The 6,460-nt window shown below is 35.9% G+C and overlaps 2 long non-coding RNA genes and 1 pseudogene across 2 annotated transcripts; 2 read left to right on the top strand and 1 right to left on the bottom strand.

Moving 5' to 3' along the window:
- The first annotated feature begins 639 nt into the window (after window positions 1-639).
- On the top strand, window positions 640-1,599 carry LOC116936778 (annotated as a pseudogene).
- A 2,363-nt stretch (window positions 1,600-3,962) lies between these two features.
- Window positions 3,963-5,302, top strand: LOC123470162. Its single transcript, XR_006643704.1, has 4 exons — window positions 3,963-4,091; window positions 4,510-4,745; window positions 4,816-4,950; window positions 5,040-5,302. It is a non-coding gene; the product is annotated as an uncharacterized LOC123470162 (long non-coding RNA).
- LOC116916936 lies at window positions 4,564-6,400 on the bottom strand. The gene is made up of 4 exons (XR_004390928.2): window positions 5,934-6,400; window positions 5,680-5,864; window positions 5,011-5,602; window positions 4,564-4,930 (listed from the first exon to the last, which is right to left on the bottom strand). It is a non-coding gene; the product is annotated as an uncharacterized LOC116916936 (long non-coding RNA).
- Window positions 6,401-6,460: the final 60 nt, after the last annotated feature.

The raw sequence follows: 6,460 nt of genomic DNA, 5'->3' as shown, positions 1-6,460 counted from the left end.
TTCCATCATTTTTTTTTTTTTTTAGTTAAAACTTCCACTTTTACTTAACACTTGTGTGTTTGGTGGCTGTTTAAGGACAATTCACTTGAAGTTTTCATATTTCGAGTTTTTAATACATTTACTACTTTCCCCTTTCACCCAAAATAAAAACTTGTTAAGTTTGTTTTGTTTTTTTTTTTTTTAAATGTTAGTTGTTTTTAGATTCAACTTCTGTTGAGCATCTGCAAAGGTCTTCCCATACCATTCCATAACCCACAACATAAGTGCAAGTCGTGTGTTTTCCTGTGCATTTGCGAGCTTGATCGGATTCCCAGTTTTCTTCCATGACAGGATAAATATTACGTTGTTTCGGTGCGCTTGGTTGAGCCGGGCGTGATTGTGTGGGTCTTTCCATGGTAAGAGGTGTAGGAGCCGTCATCCTAGTGAACGGTTGCTCTATTATTTCTTCCGGTGGTTGAGTGCCTGAATTTGGGATCATTGAAGTTAATTCGTGCGCTTCTTCCGTATTTATTCCATATCGTCTTAATCTTCTAGCTTGTCGAATTTTTTCCATGATTCTTGTAAAAGGGTCACAAATGATCAATATGCGTAGGGATATGATGAATACAATGAATCCTATGATAGATAGGATAAGAATTTTTGATGTGTCGAACCATGAGAACATGGTTCCTATCTGATTATCCTGTTTTTCTGACACTAGATATTGTTCAGCGTTTTGACAGCAACGTCCTCGCACCCTTTTTACCATCCAAATATGAATATGTTGTATCTATAAGGATGTCGGAGCTCCAAATCCGCCTTTACCTTTATTATTTGGAAAATCACACTAAAGGAGGGAGTATCCAACCCTCCGGAAATCAAGGTGAAAGTGCTGGATTGTTCAGCGACTTTCAGCAGCTTGCCCGAGTTTGGACTCATCCAAAGGCTTTGCTTTTGGCATGTAATCGTCCGGATTCAAGGAACTCAACTCGACATGCTGTTTCAAAAATTTCCAGTAGTGGTGAAGGAACGGCGAAAAAAAATGCCAAAAACGACGATGACGACGATTACCTCATGAGGACCGAGGAACAAATTTTCGGTAAACATCTTGATTTTCCTCTTTTTCTTATTAAAAATTTCTTTTTTTGACCAATGCTTTGAAAACAAAAACACTGAAAAAAGGCGAAGACGTGTGTATGCAAGATCCGGTTGACCAAGCTTTAACGTCATCCAGCAGTCCTTGGTGGTCAGATTTAATCTCAGAAAACGAAATTAACAACATAGAACACAATGGAAAATTTGTTCTGCTGATGGATATTCTTCGGGAGTGCGAGCTGATTGGTGATAAATTATTGGTCTTCAGCTAGTCGCTTACAAGCCTAGATCTGATAGAAGAGTTTCTTGCAATTGAAGATTTCAAAAATCAAATCAGAAGCACTAACGAAACCAATGGGGCAAGTGTCATAATTTGCCAATCATGATGTTTGCGTTTATTATTTATCTTTTTAGAAGGTTGTTGGCGGCACGTGGAATATCAATACTGATTACTTTCGACTGGATGGCTCCACGTCTTCCGAACGGATCCATCTGGTCCGGCATGCACAGCCACTCCCACCTTAAAAAGTAAACAGTAAATTTTCCGTTAGACCTAGTTGAGAAAATATTTTTACAACTTTCTTTCCAGATTATTTCAAACAAATGAATTTCATCAAAATGACTGGTTTACTACTGTATCAACTTTAAGGAGTGGGAATATCAACTAAAGTTATTCGTATAAGAAGTATCAACTGACGAGGAGAAGTAAATGTTTAGCTCCACCAACACCTTTTCAAAATTTTTGGATTCCAATTTCACTTAACCTTTGTTTAACTAAAGCAAAACTTTGTTCGACAGATCTAGTCATAGATCCTAGCAACGTTGCAACATGTTTTATTTGAATTTATTATAAAACCATCACAAATTGCAATAGGGACCCACGAATGGCACTATTGCTAAAAAATAAACTTGCAATTAATTTCTGTCTTAGTTTTTCCCCTGCTCCCTCCGCCAGGTATCGTGATAGAATTGAAATGTGACGAAATTCATTTCCACGATCACTTTTTAGAGAAGTGGAAAAATTGTTCTGATGTAGTTGAAAAGACACTTCCTCATCGCTGCTCGGCCAAACAGCCCTAATTTTTGCCTCCGTGATTTGTTTCCTTCTAGATATATTCAACGAAACCTCCCTGCCGTTTCCCGTGCCGCAAAATGATATATCTTCAACATCTACCGTTGTCTCCTGTGTGTTTTGAGTGGCCGAATCTTCATTACTGATGTCCCATTCCACAACAATTTTGTTCACCGTTCCTTTTCCTATAGCACTGTTGACACAGAGACCACCGAGGTTGCTACATATGGATGACACAATATAATTAGCTTCTATTGTTGTCTGTTGTGTTACGTTGGTTGTTGTCCCTTCATCACTACGAGTTTACAATAACCTGAGCTGTTGAATCATCAACTACAAGTGAATAACTCACTGATTCAAGGGGTTCCCGACTCTTTTTCCCCTGGTTCACTCGATGAAAAATCGGGGAAAATTGGGGAAAATTGGGGAAAGTTGGGGAAAATTGGGGAAATTGGGAAAAAGGAAAAAATGGGGGAAAATGGGAAAAATTGGGGAAAAAGGGGGGAAATAGGGAGAAATTGAGAGAACCTTTCCGAAACTGGTCTATAGGAATTCTTTTATGAAGATAAATTTTTCATAATACGTATAGAGTTGGCTAACGTCCGAAGTTGCCAGTTCGATGAAATTGTGAAAAAAAAATTGGACACGAACTAGTAACTGTTCTTGCATGGCGGCTTACGGAGTTTCGCCCATTGTAGTTTTAGTTTTAATTTTTTCCATTGAAATTATCTTCCGTTCCATTCATAATTGGATCACGAAATTCCTTCGTTATCAGGTAATCTTGTAATTTTTATTTGACCTCGATATAGACTGTACTTTATTTATTATTAATTTTTTTGTAGACGTGTTTACTTTCTGTAGCAGACAAAAACTGGCGGGCTCCCTTATCAGCCCGCCAGTTTCCTCTACAACATCCATTTTTGTCTGCTACAGAAAGTAAACACGTCTACAAAAAAATTAATAATAAATAAAGTACAGTCTATATCGAGGTCAAATAAAAATTAAAAGATTACCTGATAACGAAGGAATTTCGTGATCCAATTATAAATGGAAAGAAAGATAATTTCAATGGAAAAAATTAAAACTAAAACTACAACGGGCGAAACTCCGTAAGCCGCCATGCAAGAACTGTTACTAGTTCGTGTCCAAGTTTTTTTTCACAATTTCATCGAACTGGCAACTTCGGACGTTAGCCAACTCTATTGTGTGTTGTTCACCTATTTCATTTTTGTTCAACCTGATAATCTTACACCGTGTTGTTCACTTATTTAATTTTTGTTCAACCTGACTTGATTTTTAACTTTAAAAATGCATACATACATTTTTAAAGTTAAAACAAGAGTAAACAAAATTTAAAATAAGCAATTCCAAACTAAAGTCTTCGAATGGAAATTATAATTTAAACAAAAATGAAAGAAACTTATTTCCAACTGTTACTGCTTCCTTTCACTTTCCTCTGTTTATTTCTTTTATTATCGTACGTCACTTCTTAAAATTTATTCTATCAGAAATTAATAGAAAAAAAAGCCCTGAGCATCTTATTTTTATTAACAGTGAGAAACATCTACCGGAGATTTCTTGCACTAACGTAAAAACACAAAAACAATTTTGTTTTCGAATTTCTTCATTCAGTGATTAAACCTCAGTACTTAAAACAGGACAACACTTAACACATTCAGTACTGTCCGGAATAACACCGTACAGTCGTAAAAGTAAAAAAAAAAAACACAGTAAAATCGAGACGTCCAAGCCACACCCTTACTTCATCGAACCCCGTTTCGAGACACAAACGGATTTTGTTTTTGTTTTTGGGCTTCCAAAAAACGGGTGAATCGTTCAGGAAATTCTTCTATTGTTTATTCAATAAAAACTCTGTAATTAATCAATTTGAAATGCAGGAAAAACCGTAACTGCTCACACCACATACCACACCCTAAACAAAAGAGTGAGAGAGCTCAAGCTTACCATAACGAACATTGCCAGATGAATTTTCTTTTTCTTACTATTTTTTTGTTGTTCTGTTTGTTGCTTACGAATTTCGGCAATAGTTTAAATTTTATCCCATGTTTAATTTTTGTACGTATTTTAGTCGAAATTTTCCCCGGTTAATGTTATTTATAATTATCAAAATGTCACATATGATATGTGACACCGTAACAGCTGATTCGATAATATCGATCGATGTCCACCAACGATTCAATTATCTACGTTAACGTATCTATGTCACAATTTGTCACATACTTTGTAAGGCAAAAGTAGAACAGCTGACCGTTTTATCTGTCATTGTGACATTTTAATTATTGTTCAATAATTAACAAGGGGAATTTCGATTAGTAAAAAAAAAAACATGTTTTCCAATGCAGCATTTATAGATTCTAAATTCGGCATCCGGTATTGATCCATACTCCATACCATAGTTCAATAGCTTTCCCCTTAAATGGGACCATGTATACATCGTGTATTTTGGAAGTTGGAACGTCGAATGTGGAACAGTTTGGCGTGGAAATCAAAGTGGAATTGAGCGGAGTCATCCACCGTAGAATTTGCCTCCAGGCAGGGTAATGGAAGGGAAACGAGGAATTCAATTGTAACAAATATGGTAATAATACATTGTGATCATTGCTTGCAATCATTCAATTTAAGAGTTAAAATAGATTAATTTGATGAAGAAAACTTTTCCAGTTCTACTTTCGCGATATTCATTTAACTCTTGGCAGCGGTTATTGCCAGAAACGGACGTCATAAGACCCTATAAAAATACTGCCTACAAGTTTTTTCCTGTTCCTACAAGGATTAGAGTAAAAGTCAGTAAAGTAAAAGTTTAATCAAATAAAAACAAAGAAAATCAGGTCAAGATTATGTACCTTAAAATTCTGGGTCTTTGTATACATAGGATCAACTCTTCATCTGGGAGAAGATGGCTTTCTCTTAAATTTCAAAAGTTCCCCCCAAATACTATACATTTTGCTATTTCAACCGACCTCCACCAGAAGATGACTCTTTTACATACACATACACTAGCCACCCCGATTTATCTGACCTTTAATGATTACAATTAAGAAGAATGTGAGTGTGTGAACTGTGGGCGGATGAGACGGTATACATCTGGCCACCGCATTGGATTTAATGATGAATAAAAGCATGTCGTGACAACCATTTTCTATAGTTTATCGTACGTAAAATCATTCAAGATATTCTAACATAAATTAACGGTAAAAACGACGCATGTTATCTGTACACATTCACGATTTGCTTAGAGAATACTAAAAAAAAAAAACGATTCCACGGTCGGAATATTCTACAGGATAAACTTTGGAGATCCGTCATTGGAGTAGGTCAGTGGGGTGAACCGTGGAGAAAAAGAGCTTGGCCAGCTTGGCTCCACCTATTTCCACGGTGATTTCTACGCCTTATCGTTCCACGCTCCAATTACACGATATACACGGTCCACGATACCTGGATGTATAAATCACAATAAATGTTATTAATTTTGCTATCACTTTTTATATAAATATGTAATTTCTGAAAGCCACCTTAGATAAAAAAATCCCTCATTGCCCCTTTAATTTTCACTTATAACCTCAAGTGACAATATCTTTCAAATAGAATGGTCTGTATATCAATATTGCATCCCGTGTTCTGTATACTCTCTGTGTAAAAGAGTAAAACAACTGTCTGCTTTCCCATATTCAATGCCAAGACTGTTTTCCTTATTTTCCTATCATACACAACATATCATCAGAAAAAATTATTTGTTATTACTTGCAAGAAGAAACTTAGCAAATACCAAAAATGCTCTTTGCTTCTGCTGTTGCAGAGTTTGTTTTATAACTTTGTGGTACATCCCAATGATTGTACCTTAATCCACTGAGTTCACAGTTTGTAAAAAAAAACAACATAGCTTGTAGAAGATTCTTAAAACAAAAAGCCATATTCTCAGCAAATGTTCAAAAATATAATGAAATCAAAAACAAAAGGTAGTGGATTATTATAAGGTAATTACAATAACGTGCAATAAGGTTTAAATACCATCGCCGAACTTCAGGCAGTTTCAAATAAATACACTGCCGTTACAATATGAGGCGTAATGCCTGCTTTACTTAACATTGCAACTTAATGTTTAGCTTTAATGTGCAGTACCCTGTACCCTCAAACGTTTCCAGGGAGTGTAAGACTGTAAGGCGATATATGAGTATAGTTATATGCCAAAGTCATGGAAACTTTCTGGGTTCCATGACTCTGGTTGTGCGCTTATGCCATCATGATTGGATCACTAAACAGTTCGTTTACTGAATAACGGTCTCAAAAAATGAC

The sequence above is a fragment of the Daphnia magna genome, linkage group LG2 (genome assembly GCF_020631705.1).
Source record: "Daphnia magna isolate NIES linkage group LG2, ASM2063170v1.1, whole genome shotgun sequence".
Classification (NCBI taxonomy): Eukaryota; Metazoa; Arthropoda; class Branchiopoda; order Diplostraca; family Daphniidae; genus Daphnia; species Daphnia magna.
This window is presented reverse-complemented; position numbering and strand designations above follow the sequence as displayed.